This window comes from Eublepharis macularius, chromosome 8 (genome assembly GCF_028583425.1).
Source record: "Eublepharis macularius isolate TG4126 chromosome 8, MPM_Emac_v1.0, whole genome shotgun sequence".
Lineage (NCBI taxonomy): Eukaryota > Metazoa > Chordata > Lepidosauria > Squamata > Eublepharidae > Eublepharis > Eublepharis macularius.
In genome coordinates, this window is record NC_072797.1 from 86,766,854 (window position 1) to 86,789,601 (window position 22,748).

Sequence of the window (22,748 nt, forward strand, 5' to 3'; positions counted from 1 at the left end):
TTTAGTCACAGCTGTCTAAATAATTGTTTTGTGAAATTCAAATGGCAGGTGCCCTACCATTCTTCCTGTTTAATTCCTGATAGGGCTCAGAGCTTGTCTCTTGGTTCCAAAGCTGAGGATTCAGCTAAGAGAGACAGGTGATAGTATGTTACTTGGGTACTAATGAGGTTTCACTTCCCAGTTTTGGGTCTCTTGTTCTGGCCTTTCCACTGAGTGTGTCTTGTGGATACAACTATCCTTGACATATCCTAAACAGGCATTTAAAACATTCTAGCTTCATAATTCCTGAAGGAATGTATAACTTGGGGACGGGGTGGGGGTGGATATGGAATTTCTGTTTAGATAAACGTGTTTTGCAATTTGACATTAGGACTTCACCAATAATATTATGAAATTGTAATGTTTGATAACTGAAATATAGTAACAAAATGCTTGATAACAAAAATCTTCCGGATATCTGATACTGTGTAAAGCCACACAAATATTCCAATATTTTCATACTAATAGCAGAATGTAATCAGCTTGACTGTGGTGTAGTTTCCCCCCATAAATTAGTTACATATTTACAGCTTGAATCCATTAATTTGAACTAGTTAAATTACTGATACAATATATCACATAATAATTGAATTAAAACAAAGAGTAATTAAGGAAATTGGCAGGCATCACTTCATAAAGCATGAGGTATCCTTTTCCTGACAAAAACACTTTCCTGAAGTATTATAGGCAGGTGCAGTACTGGGATTTATTTCATTCATGTCAATTGATTCCAATCGCTATTAATCAGGCCACAAATTGGGATTTAACTATTATGTTATAAATTAATAATTTGGCTATACCCCCTGGCCAAGGTAGTCAGCTTTCTCATGGGAGTTAGGATAGCCAAGCTCTATTATTGATGCAGATGTAGCAAATTAGTATATGATAGGCATATGAGTTTGCAACACAGGAAAGTATATGAAACTGCCCCAGGGGAAATCAATCTACCCTTGGAAACTGTGACTGAGGAATGACTAATGATCCTAACACCTGTATCTGAAACTTTTTTATTTGTTCTGTGACTGGTTTTGGCTCATTTTCCTATATTGGAGAGGATTAACAAATCATGTTTATTACACCTGAACAGCTTGGTTATAAATTCTCTCTTAAATTCCGTGGTCAACAGCTGAACAGACTTCTTGTCCTCAGAATTGTCTGGAAAAAATGGCTATTCTCCTGTAGAATTCAAGATAAAAGTTTCTCACTTTTCAGTAGATTGAGAAAAAAGGAGGGAAAAACCCTCACTTCATCTAAGTTTCCCCAGCCTTTTAAAAAGGCTGATTTACACACTGTACAAGAGTAAAGGTGTTGACAGAGTTCAGCAAATAATCCAACCCACACTTTGGAATTTGCTTTCAATGAATTTACTGCAACAGGATTTTTGCAAAAAAAAACCCCTGCAGGCCATTAATGCAATAGAGAAGCCTTCAGAGCACAAGCACTAACATACACTAACACAGAGAAGAGCAAAAAAACCCAATAAGAGGTAGGTTGAACTGCAAGAGAAAACATTCAATAAACCCTAAACTCTTGAGAATACTCCACAGCTTCCCCTAGGGTACAAGTGGCCTAAACTACTAATTCAGCAGTATTTACAGTAACTAGACTCTTAGCAGCTACTTTTGTCTTATTGATGTTCAGTTGTAATCCTGCTTTGGCTCTTTCTCCTTTAACCTTCCTCAGTAGTCATTTCAAGTCTTCACAATCTTCTGCCAGTAACATGGTGTCATCTGCACATATCAAATTGTTAATGCTCCTTCCACCAATTTTCAAATCTAATCCATCTTTTCTTATAATATGCTCTGCACAGAAGTTCAAGAGGTAGAGAGATAATATGCATCCTTATCTGATGCCCTTGCCAACTGGAAACCATTCTGTTTCCCCCTAACAGTAGCCTCTTGTCCAGAGTACAGGTTGAACATCAAAACAATCAGATGATGTGGCACACCTATTTCTTTTAACACTATCCATAGTTTTTCATGATCTACACAGTCAAAAGCTTTGTTGTAGTCTATAATACAGACTGATTTTCTTCTGAAATTCCCTGGTATGTTCCATTTGCCCCCCTCAGTCGCAAGGAGACAGACACAAGGCTTGGAACTAAGGGTCACTTTATTAAATATAACATAAACTAACAACATTCAACTGTGGCAAAGACAACTGCGGTACAGGTCAAGCCACGGGGTCAACCCCTGACCTCCGCCTTGACCTGTCTGTGCGAGCCCCACTGCCCTGGGTGTGAGCCATTCTTAGAATGGCCTCAACCTGGCCAGCCAGGCAAAGGGTTCCCACTACAAGCTCCTAAAGCCTCAGCCGTACAGCATGAGGGAAGGACTTGCCCCAGGGGTACCCTGTAGGTGATCTAGCCAGGTGGTGGTAGCCATGAAGCATACCATATGCTCCTGACAGACCCCTTTCCCCAACTATGGGGAATTACCAAAGGGGTGCTCACCGGCCCGCTCCCTAATCCCTGACCTCCTCCTGCCCAATGGCTCCCTAAAAGGCACCACCCTGGCTAATTACCTTAAACCACCTGCTACAGTGCAAGGTAGGTGAAAAACCAGCCAATTGGTGGAAAGTGGAAAAAATTCCTACCTGGCTCTTCTATAGCAGCCAGCTAATCCTGCACTGAAACTGGGCAAGGTGGGTGGGCCGATCACTCGGAAAAGCTGTTGCGCACAGGGGCAGAGCAGCCTTATAAGGCCACTTGCTCCGCCCCTGTGGTGAATACCCAGATGCCCGGGAAGGCTCTCTGTCTCCTCCAGCATCCGAGGGGGCAAATTTCAGCACCCGGCCCAAGCTGCTACGCAGCAGCTGGGAGTGCTGCATAGCCATTGTTAATTTGCAATGTGGTCTTTAGTGCCTCTTCCTTTTTTGAACCCAGCTCAAACATCTGGCATTTCTTGTTCCATATATGGTAAGAGTTTTTGCTGTTGAATTTTGAGCATCATTTTGGTTGCATGGGAAATAGTCTGATAGTTGCTGTACTTGTTTGCATCCCCCCTTTTTAGAATTGAAACGTAGACTTAACATTTCCAGTCTGTGGGCCATTGTTTTTTCTATATTTGTTGACAGATTCTTGTTAACGTTTTGATGGACTCAGTTTCTGTAGCTTGACAATTGGTAGTACAACATTAAAACAGGAATACAAACATTAAAAACTAATAATACAATAGAATACATACATCTAAAAGAAAATAGCAATTAATGCCTTTTTTGTTCCTCTTATCTAATTTAGCTAATCCAAATTGCCACCCTAGTCGGAATGAAGAGGCAGACACCAAGTTGGATCTAAGGGCAACTTTATTAACTATATACAAACAATGCTATTAACAGCAGCAAGGGCCTACAGCGGTACAGGTCAAGCCACGGGGTCCCCACAGACCACCGCCTTGACCTGTCTGGGAGAGTTCCAAAGCCCCGGGTGCGACCCATCCACTGGATGGCACAGACCCGGCCAGCCAGGCAATGTGGTCACCCCCCTCTTAAGCTCCTAACACCTCAGCCGTATAGCAGTGAGGGAAGGACTTGCAAGCGGGGGTTTCCAAAGGCAGCCTGCCCTGCCTCTGGCAGCCGTCAAAGCAGTATCAGGCCCTTAGGCAGGCCCCTCTTCCCACTAATGGGGAAGCGCCAAGGGTGCTCACCAGCCCGCACCCTATCTGCCCCAAACCTACCATGACACAGCTAGCAGGCACCACTCTAAGCCAATACCCCAAACCCTGACATCGGTGTAAGGTAGGCAAAAAACCCCTCATCCGGTGTGTCAATTAGGAAAAGGGGGGAAAATTCCTACCTGGCTCTGACAACAGCAGCCGGCTAATCCTACACCAATACAGGGAGAGTTGGGTGGGCCGAGCAACTCAAGCAACTGCGGCTGGGCGAGGGCCACACAGCCTCTAAGGGTCTTGCCCTGCCCCACCCAGCCAGCCCCAAATATGGAAGGAGGGTGGAGTTGGTGCTGCCTCCTTCCTTCCAGAGTGGCAATCTACGGCACCCGGCTAATGCAAAATCCTGCATGCCGGGTAAGTGCCGCATTGCCACCCTAGTCGGAATGAAGAGGCAGACACCAAGTTGGATCTAAGGGCCACTTTATTAACTATATACAAACAATGCTATTAACAGCGGCAAGGGCCTACAGCGGTACAGGTCAAGCCACGGGGTCCCCACAGACCACCGCTTTGACCTGTCTGGGCGAGCCTCAAAGCCCCAGGTGCGACCCATCCACTGGATGGCGCGGACCCAGCCAGCCAGGCAACGTGGTCACCCCCCTCTTAAGCTCCTAACACCTCAGCCGTATAGCAGTGAGAGAAGGACTTGCAAGCGGGGGTTTCCAAAGGCAGCCTGCCCTGCCTCTGGCAGCCGTCAAAGCAGTACCAGGCCCTAGGGCAGGCCCCTCTTCCCACTAATGGGGAAGCACCAAGGGTGCTCACCGGCCCGCACCCTATCTGCCCCAAACCTGCCAACGCCAGGGCCAAGCCTCTGCTTAGGCCATGGCGCCCCACTAGTAGCCTAAGGCTAACCGGAGCCCTTGCCACAAGTCATCCAGAAAAATCTGGTTGCCTGCTTCAGATAGGTGCACCCCATCACCTCTGTAGAGGCCGGGAAAGTCAGCCCTGATCCTGGGGTGAGGCAAATAGACACCCAACCCCTCCTTCATAGCCTTCTGAATGGCCCGATTGGCCTTCATTCTAGCCCGCTCAATGGCCTGGCGGCTCTCCGCCTCCCTCCATACCAAACAGGGAATCATGGCTGACCACATGATCAGCACCCCCGGCCAATGTGCCGTAATAAGGTGCAGGTCCGACTGAGCCTGAGCCGACAGGGCCTTACCCTGCATCATTCCAAGATCGTTGCAGCCCAAATGTATAACAAGGATATGGGGGGGCTCACCCCGCTCCACTCCAAACAACAAAGGCAACAGGCCTGACCATCGGAGGCCGCATTGCCCCCGCCATTCAACCATGGCCCGTTCACTCAGCCCCAACTGGGACCCAACAGACATCCGTCTCGCTTGATGGGCCGCCCAAAACACAAAACTGTGTCCACAGATCAGGATCCTCTGCTTGCGAACAAGCAACACCGGACCTAAGAAAACAATCAATTAGTAACATTCAAACTTGAGGTAGAGGACGCACGTAGGAACGATAGGCAGAAGATTTCCACCTGCCCACCCGCTGAATCGCCTGTGCTGAATAACCCATAGCTGCAGCCGTAGACGCTGCCCCAATTCTAAAGGAATGGGTGCCAAAATTAACGCCATGCAAACCTAACTTAGATAAAGCATGCTTCATCACTGCCCAAAACTGGTAACAAGTCAAAGGCGTGCCATCCTGGTGCAAAAACAGCACACCCTCCGCCGCTCCACGTACCTTCCAGTACGCACGCAGGGCCTTAACCGGGCACAAGTTTACATCCCTACAGGAGCCTAACTGTACCACTGCACCCCTCTGCTGTTGGTCTGTCTTAGACCAACGGATGGTAAGCCCGACCGTATCCCCCGCAAACTTCAGATCGCTAGCCATCAAGGCCCGACCAGAAGTGTCCCTGCCTGACTGAACGACAAGCTCGCTCACCCGTAACGCCCCAAAAAAGGCTGTCAAAGCAGCCGCATGGAAAAGCATGGCCTCATACCTGGAAGTACAAATGTCCCTCCAGGAAGCCACAAGGCCCCGAAGGACCGCCAGGGAGATGGGCTCACGAGAATCGACACGAGCGGCACCTTTCCTGGCCCAACCTTCTAGCATCTTCCTCACCCGAAAATCGCCCGTGGCCTCAGGCAATCCTCGGGCCTTGCTGACGAAGGCCAAAGCCGCTAACTGCCCACGCAGGGACTTGACTGCCATTCCCCTGCCCTTCTGCCATATACAAAATTGAATAACATGCTCAACCGGCACTGGCCAGCTCTCTGTCAGACTCGCCATCTTCCTAAACTCTCCTAACTGGCCTACCGCTCTCCTGTATGCTCTTCGCGTGCTGGGTGTGATGGCTAATTGAATGGCCTGGTATGCTTCAACCTCCCAAGCTGCCACAGCTCCGGTGGCATCCGCACCGGTTGACGATCTGCCTCTGGAGCCAGTCACCAAAAACGCTCCATCTGCAGGCGAGACAAGGCGTCTGCCACACCATTGTCGACCCCCGGAACGTGTTTGGCCCTAAATAAAATATTCTGACGTAGGCAAAGCAAAGTAAATGCCCTCACTAACCGCATAACCCTGGGCGACCTGGAGGTCAAAGAGTTTACCACCTGTACTACAGCCTGATTATCGCACCAGAAGTGAACCGTGTGGTTCGCCAGCTCTGAACCCCATAAATGAACCGCCACCAAGATGGGGAAAAATTCCAAAAAGGTGAGGTCCCACACCACTGCAGAAGCCAGCCAATCAGGAGGCCACTGCTCCGCACACCAGTGCCTATGGAAATATACCCCAAAGCCCGTAGATCCTGACGCGTCTGATGTAACTTGAAGCTCAGCCTCAAGTAATAATACATCGCGCCAGAGGGTAACCCCGTTAAAGTCAGTAAGGAAGGCCTCCCATACCGCCAGATCCTCCTGCATGCCCCTAGTCACTCGCAACCTATGATGAGGGGCTCGTAAGTGGGACATCGCGTTGCATAATCGATGCAAAAAGGCCCGCCCCGGGGAAACTGCCTTGCAGGCAAAATTAAGATAACCTACCAACTGCTGGAGCTCCGTGAGAGACACCTTATGCTGGCACCTAAACGCACGCACCAGGGCCTTGATCTCACCAACCTTCTCCATTGGCAAGCGCAGAGTCTGGTGGACAGTGTCTAGCTCAATCCCAAGGAAAGTTAAAACTGTGGAAGGCCCCTCAGTCTTCTCGTGTGCCAAGGGGACCCCCAACTCATCGGCCAGTTCCATAAACGTGGCCATAAGCCTGGTGCACTGTCCAGACCCTGCTGGCCCAACGAAAAGGAAGTCATCTAAATAATGTGCCGTGCCGTGGCTCACCATGCGGCGCTGCACCTCCCACTCAAGGAAAGAACTAAAACACTCAAAGGCCGCACAAGAGATAGAACAGCCCATTGGCAGGGCCCTATCCATATAGTACGCCCCTTCAAAAGCAAACCCCAAGAGTTCAAAATCATCAGGGTGGATGGGGAGAAGGCGAAAAGCAGACTTGATGTCGCATTTCGCCATCTCAGCCCCCATCCCGTTCTTGCGCACCACCCTAACTGCCTGGCCGAACGAGGTGTACCAAACAGAACATAAATGCTCAGGTATGGCATCGTTCACAGATTCCCCCCTGGGAAATGACAAGTGGTGAATGAGGTGGAACTCACCGGCCGCCTTCTTAGGCACCACTCCCAAAGGGGAAACCCTGAAGTTAGGAGTCGGAGGGGCCGAGAACAGCCCCCAAACCCAGCCCTCAGCACATTCCTTCTCAATCTTTGTCCTAACTATGTCCTCTTTACCTTGCACAGAACGCAAATTGTCAGCCATGAAAGGAGCCCGTGTGCCACATACCAGAATCCGAAAACCTTCCCTAAATCCCTGAAGCAAATAAACTGCATCTGCCCGCTTAGGGTACCCAAGCAACAACTGCTTAAGGACCTTCAGTCTTACTGGGCTGGGACCCTTTGCCAGGGGCTTGCTGGCCCCCTGAACTGCCCCATCCTGACTTCTTGCTGCCTCATCCCTGCTTAACCCTTGAACAGGCATTGTAAGGGTGTGAGCCCGCGCAAGAGGGACACTCATGCCTAAACCGGCATGGCTTTCGAGCACACGATCCCTTGTAAGCAAACTCCCAACACAACAGCTGGGGTTGAACCGACTGACCCGCAACACTGCGGGAGCTTGAAGCCTGCGAAGCGTGGTGCACAACATGCCCACTATCTGACCTATCACCTAAGTTAGGCTTGGCTGGGGACATGACCTGAAGCCACAACTGCTGGTGGACCCGATCCCATGGCAGATTGGGGTTCATGGCTGCCCTCATACGAAACTCTTCATCGTATTGCATCCATGCACCCCCCAAAAGCCCGTGTACCCCTTAAAAATAATGTCTAAGTACTGAAACATCTGTGCAGCCCAATTGGGCTGCGCCCTGGCGATGACCCCTGCATATATTAGAAATCCAGGCAGCCAGTTGTTCCAAGTCCTCCGTTTAAGGCGCTCTTTATCCCTATCGTCCATCTCATCCTTATCTTTCTTCTCTAGCTCGTGAAAGAGCAGAGAAAACACATCCACGTACTCCCCCTTCAGGATTTTGTCCCTAGTGGCCTGAGTTAAGTGGTCGCCTAATGGTAGTACTGTATCCCCGAATGGCATAGCATTAAAGGGGACCTGAGCATATGCAAGAGCTGGGTAGGGGTAAATACCCCAAGGGCCCCTGGGATAACCCGGCCAGCCCATGGGAAAACCAGGGAAGGGAGACACTCCACTACCGCCCCAAGATGTGGGGGTTGAAGCCTGCTGTTGTAAAACCCCTCCCAAGCCCTAACCAGACCAAGCAGACTGGCTTGCTCCAGCTGCAGTCCCTGTATAAGGAGGGAAATTACTCTGGGACAACCCAAGAGCTGCACCAGAAGCCATCTGCCCCCATGGACCCCAAGGCCAGGAGCCACCCGGGTGTAATGTGGTATCCTTACCAACAACATCCCCTGGCTCGACAGCAACAGCAACAGGTGAAGTGTCCTCTGGCCACTCTTGCTCCAAGTCCACCGCTGACTCCTGCTGCTCTATGGTGGCTGCTGCATGTCCGCTGCTACTTTCACCGGCTGATGCTCCAGCAGCCCCCTCTAAAAGAGACAAACAGCGCAAAATGTCTCTATTAGCTGCATTTCTAGAGGCACGCCTAATAGGCCGAACCGTGCCAGTGCCTTGAGCTCCTGTCCCTAAGGCTCCTTTGGATTGCTCAAGGGCCACCAAGCATCTCATTATGTCCTCCTGATCAATGGATATATCTTCATCGGAAGCAGACAAGGCAGAATGAGGCCGCTTAGCAGCGACCTTCTTAGCAGGCTGCTTTCCCTTATTGGTACCCTTGCCTTTTTTAGAAGGCATTTTCAAAGAAACAGCACAACACGGCTGCCAACTACCAATGCTCCATAATCAAACCAGCACCAAAATGGCCGCCGGTATAGAAGCTTCCCACAAAATGGCCGCCGCCGGGCAGGGTGAAAGAAAGGCTAGCCCCCCGTCCAGAGACTGCCCAACCACTGACCAACAAGGCGATCAAATCCCACCCCCACTGAAGATACGGGGGGGAAGGCTTGCTCAGCCCCCTATCCAGACCAAACCAACCTACAAGAACAGCTAAGCCCCCAAACTCAAAGGGGGTAGTGGTGGGGATAGACCCAGCCTTGGCCCTCTACAGCTAAGGGCCAGCTGCCCACTGTACTCAAAACCCTGCAGAGGGAGCAGGCCGCGCCGCCCAGCTATGCCAGGACACTCCCTACCAGCCGCCCACGCTCCCCGGGGAAAAACAGACAGGGGGAAGGCTGCAGCACCTGCTGTGGAAAAAAAGGCGTGCACACTCTGCCCCGGCCGTGAAAGCGGCAGAACAAAGGCACGTTGCGAGCTGCCCCTGCCACTACAGGGCGACTAGGGGGGGGCAGCCGCTGCCCCCGCTGCGGGAACAACGCCACCGCCCAAACAGCCCAAGCCGCAACCGCGGCAAGAAAACAAGGGGGGCGCGGTACAAGCCTCAAAACAAATGCTGCCGCCTTCCGCCGGGGCCGCTGCTGCACCGCTGCACCGCCGCACCAGCAAAAAGATGCTGCTGCGTGCGCAGCCGTGACTCCCTCGCTGTGAAGCCTCGATGCTGCAGCCTCTCCAGCCTCCAACTCGCCGCCGCTGCCCGAGGCCTCGCCCCTCCACGCCCAGTCGCTCGGAGGAACACGTCCTGCCCTTCCGAGCAACTCAAGCAACTGCAGCTGGGCAAGGGCCGCGCAGCCTCTAAGGCTCTTGCCCTGCCCCGCCCAGCCAGCCCCAAATATGGAAGGAGGGTGGAGTTGGTGCTGCCTCCCTCCTTCCAGAGCGGCAATCTACGGCACCCGGCTAATGCAGAATCCTGCATGCCGGGTAAGTGCCGCATTCTCTTTCTTTTTTCTTTCTTCAACTGCCAGTTTGACCAACACTCTCCTTAATTCTCAACATTTCCATAGTGCCTGATTCTCTCTCTACTTGTCACTGCTCATGACTTCAGCACCTCCCTCTTTCTCTGCAGCTGGCTTAATTTTCTTAGCTGGCATATTAGTGACAACTCCCTACACTTTACTGTTTCTCATTTTTCCTCAGGAACATCAGTTTTTTTGTCACACCTATTCTATTTCTTTTAAATGCTCTGGAGTATTTACTGCAGTTCCTCCTTACTTTTTACCATAAAGTTTACCTCAGGAGGGTAACGTCTTCTTATTAAATCATTCCTTTCTCTTAATTCCTTCTATTACTCTCTCCACAGCACCTTCTTACAATTACCTTAACTTTTATCTCAGAAAGTTTTTTGATCCCTCTGAATTCCTTCCCACGTGCACACAGCTACAGGTGTTCTCTACCATGCCCAGACATTTACTTCAACAACATCTTCGATCTGGAGTTTGTATCCCACTTGTTGGGAAGCTGTAGTTGGAACGGAATGCTGTGGCCAGAATGTTGACTGGAGTGTGTCACAGGGACCATATCACTTGTGTTTTACTATCTACACTGGCTCCCAATATGCTTCCAGGACCAATTCAAGGTGTTGGTATTGACCTTTAAAGCACTATACAGCTTGAGGCCAGCATACCTTAAGAACCACCTTCTTTCACATGAATCAACCCATCTACTCTGGTCATCTTTGAAGGCCTTGCTTCAGGTCCTCCCATCGTCTGAGGCTAGTTTGGTGGTAACCCAAGAAAGGACCTTCTTGGTTTTAGCGCCGAAATTTTTGAACCCCCTCTCAATGGAGATTCATCTGTCTCCCTCTGTCATTGTCTTCTACCAGCAGATGGTGTCTTTTTTGTTTCATTCAGTGTCTCTCCAGTATACTCTTAGTGGCCCTTCTCCTAGTTGTGTTGTGTTTGTATGTCTATATATTTCAATTGTATTATTAAATATTTTACATATACATTTTAAATGCAGTTTAAAATGTTTTAATGCCTTGATTTTCACTGCCTTGTGAACTCTATTTGGCTGGAATAGTGGTGTATAACTGTTTTAAATAATTATACTAATAAACAAATAATTAACACATCATCAAGAATTTCCATGCAACTGTGTGCTACCCATTATAGCAGGCAGCAGAAATTCATGCCAGGGAAGTTTTGTCATTGGGAGCTTCCAGAGACATGATACACTATTACATGTATATTAAAGCATCAAAGGAAATCTAGCTCATTATGAATATTAGTCAGTGTACAATACCAGCCCTTAGAAATGCAGAATGCCACTGTTGAATGTATATGTGATGAATGATATAAATATGAATCTTTATGTTTCAACAATCCAGATTGGGTTTAAGTCAAAGACTGTATGGAAAAACCAAAGCAACATTTAAAATGTGGTAAGATGACTCAAGTAGCATTATATTATAAAGAAAGAGCAAGTTTGATGTAGTGGTGTAGTGGTTGAGAGCGCGGGACTCTAATCCTGAGAGCCAGGTTTGATTCCTCACTCCTCCATTGCTCTGAGTGGGTATTAAGTCATCCTGAAGGGCAGTATATAAATCAAATGTTATGTTGCTATTATTTTAAAAAGTGAGATTTTTTACAAAGCAACTATATTGTAGCCAACTGAATTTGGGGAATTGATAACATTTTAAATAGATTTCATTTTTTATGTATCAGTAGTTCTTGATATTATTTCCCTGAAACTATGTTATAGCTCCATATCTGATGTTAAATGAGTTAACATCTTTTTTTAAAAAACAGACAAAAATGCTTTGTTATAACTTTATACTAAGAATTAATTATCTTTTTAAATACATGATAAGAAATATAATGCAGGAAATGATTGTCATCAAAAACAAATTGGAGTAAAGACAAAATCAATCTGATTCTAATACTCTTTTATAATAATAAAAAAAATCATCCCCATATCAAAGATTAGATTTCCCCCCCTTTTGTAGATGGGGAATAGGTAATTTGAAGTAATATCACATGCATTTGCCCAGGAATATGTGGCTGCAAATCTGAAGAAATTTCTGCAACATGCTGAGTGCATTCATGCATCATGAAAAACCACAGTTAACCTGCAATTGGGCACAAATACAGCTTGCTTCTGTGTTTGTGCTCTCTCTTCACTCCTCCTTAAAATTTCCTGTGCACACATAACAAGGTCAGGATTATGCCACTGGTTTTTACATTTCTTCTTCTTCTTACACAAGTTTAATTTTCTTTAAATAACCATTTATATTGGACTTCAAATAGTTGCCTTGGTATATTGAGTGCTAAACTGAACTCTTAGGGACAAGTCTAATATTTTCATAGTTAGCATGTATTTGAAAATAATAGTGGTTTGAGATAAAGCAACTCACTAATGCATTAATAAAGACATTCTCCCCCCCTCTAAATATTATACATACAAATGCAGACATAAAAATGTCTGTGTTATTAAGTTTTCCAATGCTCCTTACTTCACACAATTATTAATAAGGGAAAAAAATATGTTTCATGAGTGTTAGGATTAGAATTTTTTTTAATTTGAAAAACTTTAAAAATCTGTTTATGGTAATACTAATACTAACAGAAAACAAAATTTTACTTATAAAATGAACTTTAAAGGAAATATTAGACTTAGATGGTTGTATTCCTGGTATGCCAATCTTTTAACGCCCAGTAAAATAAGTGAATAGGAAATAACACTTAATGGTCTAGTATAGTGCAGTGGTTAATGGTTATGAGCTAGAAAGCCTTTTGTCAAAGTTTGGCTTAGTCATTAACTTACCAACTGGCCTTAGACAGGCTCATTGCCTGCTTACTAGGCTATGACCTCTTTGTCCATAATCTCAGGATAATTAGGCAAAAGGACAGTCATAGTTGGCATTTCAATTCTATAGGGGAACAGTGTCCTAAAATTCTAGATGTCTGATTCATAGAGACTCTGAAACACCTTTTGAAATTTTCATACAGGAGCTTGTTGTTCACTCATTTCAATCCCAGCAAAAAAAAAGCTGTGCTATATAATTTTAGACAGACTCTCCAGCCCTTGTTTTCATCTTCCTATAAATGCTGGGTTTTTTTTAGAATGGCACATTATTATTGTATCAGCTGAATGAACTGTTACATGCAATCCTAAGAAGAGTTACCCCAGTCTAAATCAATGGACTTAGACTGGAGTAACTCTTTTTAGAATTGCAGTGTTAATGTATTTGGTTGGATCCAACTCATCTACAAAGAGAAAAGTTCATAAATGGAATTTTGCCACATTCTCTGTCCCAGGGCATCACCCAGTACATCACCCTAAACCTGCTCCTCTGGATTAAGGGGCATTCAGGAAGACTATGGAGTGTAGCATGTTCAAGCTTGTTTTGTATTCATGAAGCTTGCTTCATTTGTACAAGGGTGGAGAGGGGAGGGGTCTGTAATTTCTTGGTGCAGCCTTCTATACAACAGCCTCTGTTCTTCTTGAGTATCCCTGACCTTCACAAGCAGCTTAGAGTCACTTGACATCATTAATTAACATCAAATAATATCCAGCATTATTCACACCTTAATGTATTGATTTAACATTCGATATTTTATCCCTTAAATGATCATCTGGTCCTTCAATCAACTGAACAATAATTTATGGCAAAATAATAAGTGAATATTTATTGTTGGCATGTTGGATTACATCCCAACATTACATTAATCTCTCTTTTTAAAAAACAGAATACTTAAAATTACAAAGTGAACATATTGTACTTGAAATCTGAATTTCCTCTCTCCTGTATTTCATTTTCTCTTCTAAACAAGGCTGTTGTAGGTAATGGAACTGCTTAACATTGCACTTTCTATTTGACAGTCTAGTTTGGAGTTTTGTTTCAAGGACTGTATAATCATTTCCCATATAATTATGTAGTTATGCCAGATGTTTAGCAAAACCATGTTTAGAACTGGGATTTGTATATTTCAAATAGCAATCTGTGTATTTGTGTGTGTGTTGACTTGCCTATTTCTTTAAAAGAAACTGTAACACACAACTATAATATATTCTTAAATCATTTATTTTTCTGTGACCTTGTTTTATAGGGTTTTTTAAAAACTTTCTTTAACCCCCAAATCTCAGGAAAGGGTATCAGCATTTTAAAACAGTTAATAAATTGCTTGGCTCCTTTCCAATCTGATTATGGGACCAAAACAGCCTTGATCACCCTGATAGGAGATGTATGCACCAGTAGATGGATGAGGGAATGCAACTCTTTTGATCACTCTGGACCTCTCAGTGGCTATGAATATTATTGACCATGGTATCCTTCTGGACCGCTTTCAAGATTAAGTCAAGGAGGCATCTTCTGCAGTGGTTTTAATCCTACCCAGATGATAGGTACCAGAAAGATAGATATTGGGGACTGCTGTTTGGCCCCTTAACTCCTGCCTATGAGGCCCCTGCAAGGCTCCATTTTGCATCCTATGCTTTTAAATATCTACATGACACTAATGGAGAAAGTCATCCAAAATTTTGGACTGAGTTGTCACCAATATACATATGATATTCAGCACTATCTTGCACTTGCATGGAGACTATAGAAACTCTGAACCGGTACCTAAAGGCAGTTTTGGGATGGATGAGTATTAATAAGCTGAAATTTAATCCTGTCAAAACAGAGATGCTACCAGTGAAGGATGGACCTGGGAACTGAAGTGTCTCCTGTATTGGAGGCTCTCTTTGAATTTACATAGCCTTAGGCTGCTGCTGGATCCAGGCCTCCTGTTGGATAAAAACAAGTGGCAGTGGTAGCCAGAGGTGCCTTTTACCAGCTTTGGCTGGTGAGCCAGCTGTAGTCTTTCCCAGGCAAAAAAGTTCCTACCACTGTGGTACATGCCCTGGTGTCAGACTATGGATGACAGGATATGACATGTAGATCCCTGGATCATTTCAGCAAGACACAGGTCCTTGGTTAAATGACTTTTATTCAGGAAATTAGCCTTTTTCCATATAGACAGGTCCATAGGATTACATGAGGTAGAATGCATATGAGCATGACAACTTCTCTTTGAAAGGAATAAGGATTAAGGCAATTACAAGGCAATATACCCAAACAACCCACTCCCTCCTAAACCACAAGTTCAGAGGCAGTCTGGGAAACATTTTCGGAGTTTACACACTAGGCAGACAAGATACTGAGCTATGCAACATTTCAGACACCCAAGGTCAGTCTAAAAAATATCAACGGGAGAGATTGTCCGCAGCTTTGCCAGCTGCTGGGCTATGCTGTGAGAAGGAGAAAACGAAAGTGGTTTTCAAAAGCTAAGGAATGTACTCATCAGTTACAACATGAGATCAGTTACAATACTGAGGTAACCATCAGGACCATAAACTTAACATTGGCATGGATGAATGGGTACAGTCAAACATGACACCTGGTAACGTATCAATTAAACTACTTCAACATGCTGTATGTCGGGCTCCCCTTGTAGACTGTTCAGTAGTGTAAGGCTCCTCCCTCACTGAAGCCTCCATCTGGTCATCCACCATTGTGCCGGCTGTTGAAGATAGGTATCCTTGGGCCTCCGATGGGCAGGGGTTGCACCACCTTGTTCCTTCTCATGCCCTGGGAGTGACAGCAAGCTCCAGTTGCTTCTTTCCTAGCCTTCCTTCTTGGCTTTCAAAGGAAGCTACTTTCCTACTTTCCCACTTGCTTGGGTTTCCTCCATATCCCAATCCAGCCTCTCTGAGTGATCATTCTCTTAGACTATTTGGTGGGAGGTCTGTATAGACTTCACCCTCCTGGTCCCTCCCACCCACTCTCAGCCCATGGTGGAGCATTTGCTCTGTCCTCTGTTGGGATGACCCCTGCTGCTTTTGGCCTGTCACTCTCTTGACATCCTGGGGCCTGCACTTGCCTCACCCAGGCTGCCAAAGGTTGCCAGTCAGCCTGGCTGTTGTTGAACCACCTGATTTGATGCAAGAAGGTGAATCAGCTGCATGGCCAGGGGTTGTTTCCTGGAGCTCAGAGTGGACATCATCAGCTGCTGTTCCAATGGGGAAGGTGGCCTGGGTCTCCATGGAGGTACCTACAACTGAGGTGTCAATGGAGAAGTTGGTGATGTGGGCCCTGAGGAAGGTGCCTGCAGCTGTAGTGCTAGTGAGGGAGAACAGAAAAGTGGATGGTATTGCCAGACAAGAAGGTACAGTTGGTGCAGAATGCTGCAGCCAGAATGCTGATTGGTCATAGGGACATCAAATTGACTTCCAGTTAACTTCCAGGCCCAATTCAAGGTGTTGGTATTGATCTTTCAAGCCTTATGCTGCTTGGGCCCAACATAACTTTAGGACTGCCTACTCTCATATGAACCTACTGACTGATGCGAAGGCTCTTTTGGATGCCTGGGCTGTCTAAGGCTAGATGGGTGACAACCCGAGAAAGGGCTTTATCAGTTATGGCACCAAAGTTATGGAATTCCCTTCCCAGGGGCTCTCTCTCTCCCCCTCTTATTATTATCTTCTACCAGTTGGTGACAATTGATCTATTTTTTCTGGTGTTTCATCACTGACCCTCCTTACTGTGTATGTGTTTTAACTGTGCCTGTATCTTGTTTAATTGTTGTTTTTAATCATTTTATATTATGCATTTTAAAAGCTTGTTTTGATGTTTTTGATTTCTTGCCCCGTTAAGCTGCATGGAAAGACAACATAAAAACATTTTAAAGAAATAAAACCCCATACATATATGAGGCATTAAAAGAATCCTCATGTTAAAAGCAACCATAGCTCAACAATAAAGAATGGTACATATAAATCAGTATCAACGTAGCATGGATTGAACATCACTCCAAAGCTTTCAAATGAGCAAGGCACCTTCTGTCTATCACATTTTATTCCATTCAAGGAGCTCAGCGTGGCAAACAAGATTCTACCATTCTCTCTAGCAATCCTGCAAGGTATTTTTCATTGATGACTGTAGATCCAAATTAAGGTCTTCTCAGTCCTTTTATGATTCTCCAACCACTATTCCACACTGAACTTAAACAATAGCACTTTTCAAGGAAGTCAATTCAGACATTCAACTGTTAGTCAACAAACAACAGGTGCCTACCTAATATTGTGATGCTATCCAAAAAACTATGTGAATTGTAGATCAACCATTTGAGCAATTTATCAAGCGTTTTCATTTTAGTGAGCTATGGTTCTCTAGTTACCATTTGCCTCAGTTCTGATGGTAGTCTGGCTACTACATTTTGACCCAGCCGGAGTTTCTAGACTGCTTTTTTAGGCAACTCCACACAGAGTGTGTTACAGTAACTTAGAGCCAAGCTACAAGTGACGAATTACACTTGCCTGGCAAGTGAACAGACTCACGTGTATTCCTCCCTGTTCACTTGCCATTCACTTGCCCTCCACTTGATCAAATGGAGTGCAAGTGAATGGCAAGTGAACAGGGAGGAATACACGTGAGTCTGTTCACTTGCCAGGCAAGTGTAATTCATCACTTGTAGCTCGGCTCTGAGTATGTATGTAATCAGAGAATGGATCACCGAGGTCACAACACACTTTTCAAGAAACATCTGTAGCTGATGTATTAGCACAAACTAATAAATGTTACTGCATGCCATGGAGGAGACGTTTTCTGTCAACTGTAGGCCAGGATCCAACAGAACCCCCAAGCTATGAACATGCTCCATCAGGGAGAGTGCAACCTCCTCCAGGACTGGTGGCCCACTGCTGGAAGCTATTTTGGTGCATGGGGTCCAGGGGTCTCCAGTGGGGCTCTCCTTTCTAAAGGAGGGGTGTCAAAACTATTTCTTTCAAAGCAGTCAGAACAACACCATCCCTCAGAGAGGTATTTATTGCCTTCCAGACCCACTTGACCAGTCAAGCTTGGCTTAATGCCAACAGCCATTAAAAGCTAGGGTCAAGTCTAGATATGGTGAGCTGCACACTTCTAAGCAGCCTATCTATTTCATCAGGCCTCACCAAACAAAAATCATCCATGCAACTAGGACGAGACTGCATGTTCTGAAATTAAATTTATCAACTGTGGAACCCAAGTCACAACAAATGTGAATGATTCTATCTGCAAAATGCATTGCAAAATTGTCACAGTGGGCCTGTACATTTTCTAGATCAACATTATTAGAAGCCTGGGAGAAAAGCCTCCTCACAAACTGGAAAAGCTCTGCCACATGGCGTTGTGTGGCTGCAATTGTGGCAGAGAAGTGAGCTCATTTTGCTTCCATCACTGCCACAGATTAGGCAATGACAATGTTCTCTCACCTGTGTTCAGTCACACGCACTTGGATTTTTCCTCTACCTGTGCTCCAAACATCAGTCCAATTGCTTTATCATTCCAAGATCCTCAATAAACCCAGGAGCATTCCAGGCTCTGCATGAGAGAAGAAGGAGCTCCAGAGTGATTGCATCCACAGCCCAGGTCATCTCTGCATTCCACATAAAAAACAGGGCTTCAACAGGAGCACCAACTTTGCTAGACAAAAAATTCACAAGTGGTGTCAGGAAACTGTCCAGATCCATTGATCTCCTGGGCGGGCTATTGTAATTTGCTCCACCCTCTCAGAGGTTCCAAGTGTTTGTGAGTCTAAACCTCACTGGGTAATGGTCAGTCCATGACTAGGGCAGAGTGTAAAGTCCCTCTCCCATTATTAAACCCCATTTTTTCCATAGAGATAATCAAATTAAGTGTGTGTCCTGCTCAACATGTAGGGTCTAGAATGTTCTGGGACATCATTGTCATGTCATTCATGTATTTATGAGCTGCTCCCATCAAGGTAGTCTCAGCATCAAACTTGAAGTCCCAAAGAATAACAAACTTGAGGGTCCTCAACACCAAATCCAAGATGGTCTCAGCTCAGGCTGGGAGACTGTTGAGCAGCAGGGTATTGTTGTAGGGGGCTATTATGATGTGTTGTTATGGGGAATAGAATTTCTTTTTCTGAAATCCACATTTTTAGATATAGCCGTTGATTCTTCTTACTCTCCTTTTTTCCTTTTTAAGAGAGGAATCTCTCATTTCTCTTTGAAGAGAAATCAATGCACCCTTTTGTAACTTCAGCCCTTGGAACTGTTTTATGTTACACACTCAGATGGTGCTTTATTTAGATGCAGTATAGGAAAGTTTGGGAAGTTATTGTCTGCCTCTGAGCAGCTACTGAATGAAATTCTGAAATTTTACAGAACTTCCCTTCTTGCCCCTCCTCTCTTATAATTTCTCTTTGATCACAATGGAATTTATTAGAACCAGACAAAAAGAGGAAAGGAAACTTATTGTTGGACTTCAGTGAAAAACTAGATAAAGAGTAATTGAGAAAATTTCTCTTAACAATGCTAGATACACCAACAGAATCCCATATGTGACAGCATTATTTTTTTTAGTCTCATTGTGCAATTAATATTCCCAAGGTTCAGCTTGGTTGCTTTTATTAAGCTTAATTTGAGTCCAATAACACCTTAAAGATCCACAAGATTTCCAAGATGTAAACATTCGAGAGTCAAGCTCTCTTCATCAGATATTTGGCAAAGGGAGTTTGACTCTTGAAAGCTTATATCCTTAAAATGTTGTTGGTCTTTAAGTTGCTCAGATCTTGCTGTTCTATTGCAGACTAACATAGCTTCCTAACTGAATATATATAGAGGCTATAACACTTCCTATAAAAACAGTTTTCTAATCATAGCCAAAAACCTCTTCCTTTTTTATCTTTTTGCTTTTTTAACTTTCAGCTTGATATCTTTATTGTGGCTTCTTGTATCTGTATTGCGATATTTTTCTTGGTCCTCATGAAAGATTTTGTCTGGGATGCTTATGTAGAACAACCCAGATATTAATCTAGAGTAGATTAACAACTACCTACAATCTCTGCCTTTTCCAAGTTGTGATATACTCAAAAGAAATAAAGGCTGCCTACAGTAAAGTATTTGCATGTAGTTCAAGAAATCTTCCATCAGCTAATTGTATTTCATAAGTATTGCAATCCTATAAACACCTCCATTTCAATAGCAACTTCAAGAAAGTCACAAGCGAGAAAGGAGATTTGTGATGCTTTAAACCATAGAGTTAATGTTGGTTCATGATTATATAGATTTTTCTGAAGTGCAGTGTTGTTGACTTCAAGGTCGTTACACTTAGAAAGCTCATTGTTCTATATACATAGTTATACCTCCCACATTTTTTTGAAGATTTAACAATCTGCTGCAATTTCCTCCTTCATTTTACTCTATTGAAACAAAGCATTGTCCTTCAGACAATATTGTATAGATACATTCTTTAGCTGGCAACAAACAAAAGGCTACTTCATGAAGTAAATGAAAGCAACTCTATTTCTAGGTACGTTAGCTGTAATTCAAGTCAGTCAGTCTACGGAAGATATCCAGGTACCATCAATAGACTTTAAAGAGTTGTGTAAATGTCTGCAAACACAAAGGCATCCTTCAGCCTATTTTCATTTTGCTTTATCAGGAACAGAATCCTGGGTTTTCAGGTCAATTCTTTTGCTGGAGGAGAAATCATTTAAATGGAACCAGACTGATTGGTTGAGGTAATTGCACTTGAATAGAAGTAGTTCAAAACTTTACAAAAGAGACTACAGTTGAATGATTAGTAATAAGAATGATCTCAAGACATATCCTTTACGCAAGCACTTTTCTCATCTGGAGAACCACTACATCACATTGCTGACAGCATACATATCTTTCAATAGCTGAACACCAGCTATCATGTTAAGCAAAGAGTAAACCCACTGGTAATTGTGCAAGTGTCAGACACACTTACATCTGTGACCTTCTATCTTGCACACTGTCACATCTAATAGTGAGCCACTGTAGATTGCAGAATGGAAGATGGAGAAACAATACTCTTTTCCCGAAGAATGGTCACGTCTCTTTCTCTAGGCTCTAGTATCTCTTATCTCTAGGTGCCCCTTTGGTTTTTTCTGACCTTGCTATAAAAGTGTGCGTGTGTGTGTGTGTACAAGCACGTGTGTGATGCCATCAACTTGCTGCTGACATATGGTGACCCCTGTGGGGTTTTCAATGCAAGAGACTAACAGAGATGGTTTGCCATTGCCTGCCTCTGTAGCAACCCTGGTCTTCTTTGGTGGTCTCCTATTCAATTACTAATGAGGGCTAACCTGGCTTAACTTCTGAGATCTGATGAGATTAGACTAGCCTGGGCTATCCAGGTCAGGGCATAAAAGCAGGTAAGGACTAGGAAACACCACTTAGAAATTTTGAGAGAAGCAGGAAGGACAGCTTAAGGATAACTATTGAGAGAAATATCACTTTGGGATATAACACTCAGAGCCAAACCACATGATACGAATTACACGTGAATGACACGAAAACACACGTACATGTGTTCCAACATTGTTTTCAACTACACATGCCAGGAATGCAGGACCTCCATCAAACCCGTGTTTGTGGTGGCATGGGTTTTCTCCGTGTTCCTCCAAGACACAGGAAGGATATCCCATCATGCATCTGCACTCTGCGCATAGACTTAAGTGCCATCTACCTGCAGTTCTGAGAGCACAGTAGAGTAAGATGCAGATAGGAAGCAGAAGATCCAGGAAAAAAGGACACTCTGCATTGTCGACTCACTGATTGCGACCGTGAACATGCGCCATTGCAGCCACACTGAAGCATAACACTAAGAATCCGTGCCTGGACCAGAACACGTGCTCATTGAGAGAATGCTAGACACGGGCATTGGGGGTAAGACAGGACTCCTGACACTCACGTGGTCTCGTGTAATTTGTATCGTGTGGTTCGGCTCTCAGTTACATCCCAACAGTCGGTTAATTCTCTAAGGAATTAGAGAAAGATTTTTACTGTTAAAAATATTTCTAGCCAGAAGCCATTACAGCTTCAGTTTTGCTGATGGAAGAGGCAGGAAGGGCAATTGTGCCCCTTACCCCTCCTCACTGTAGCCCATTCCACTTGGCAATTACTCCCTCTGAGTCCTGTGATTCTGGGTCAGAAGGAGTTGCTGGGATGAGAGGAAAGCAGAGAAGAAAGCAGGAAGCAACTGTAACAAGCAGCACTAGGGGCATGCATCTAGAAATTTTCATTGTGGTTTTGGATCCAGGCTGTTGTGAAATGTTTAATGTGACTGGGCAGTTTTCTGGTGGGGCATTACTGGATTGGGGTCAATTTTTTAAGTTTTTTTCATTGTCATGATTTTCATGGACATTCTTTTAAATGGGGAAGGGTAGGGGGATCAATTGGAGGCAGCTGTTTTTGCACATAACAGTACCAAAATAGCACAGAACCCAGTCCTCCCTCTAATCTAAAGAACCCTTATATTTCAAGCAGCTTAAACAAATGGGGGCAATATTACAGACCCCCCTCAACATATCTCTCTATGCAGTCGCATTAAGTTCTCTCGACGAATTCCTGAAATACCCATCAAGTAGCAGCCCGCAGGAGAGTTCCAGCTGGCCAATGACATTAAAAATAACAAATCCTGTCTGCATTAATTTCATTTATTCTTACAATGATTATTCTGCTTTATTTTGTTTTACCTTTCCACTGAAAACTCTGATTTTTTCCTTCCTTCCTTGTTGTGATTTGTTTGTTTCCTTTCAGAAAGAGAAGAAGGCTTCTGTTGCAGGAA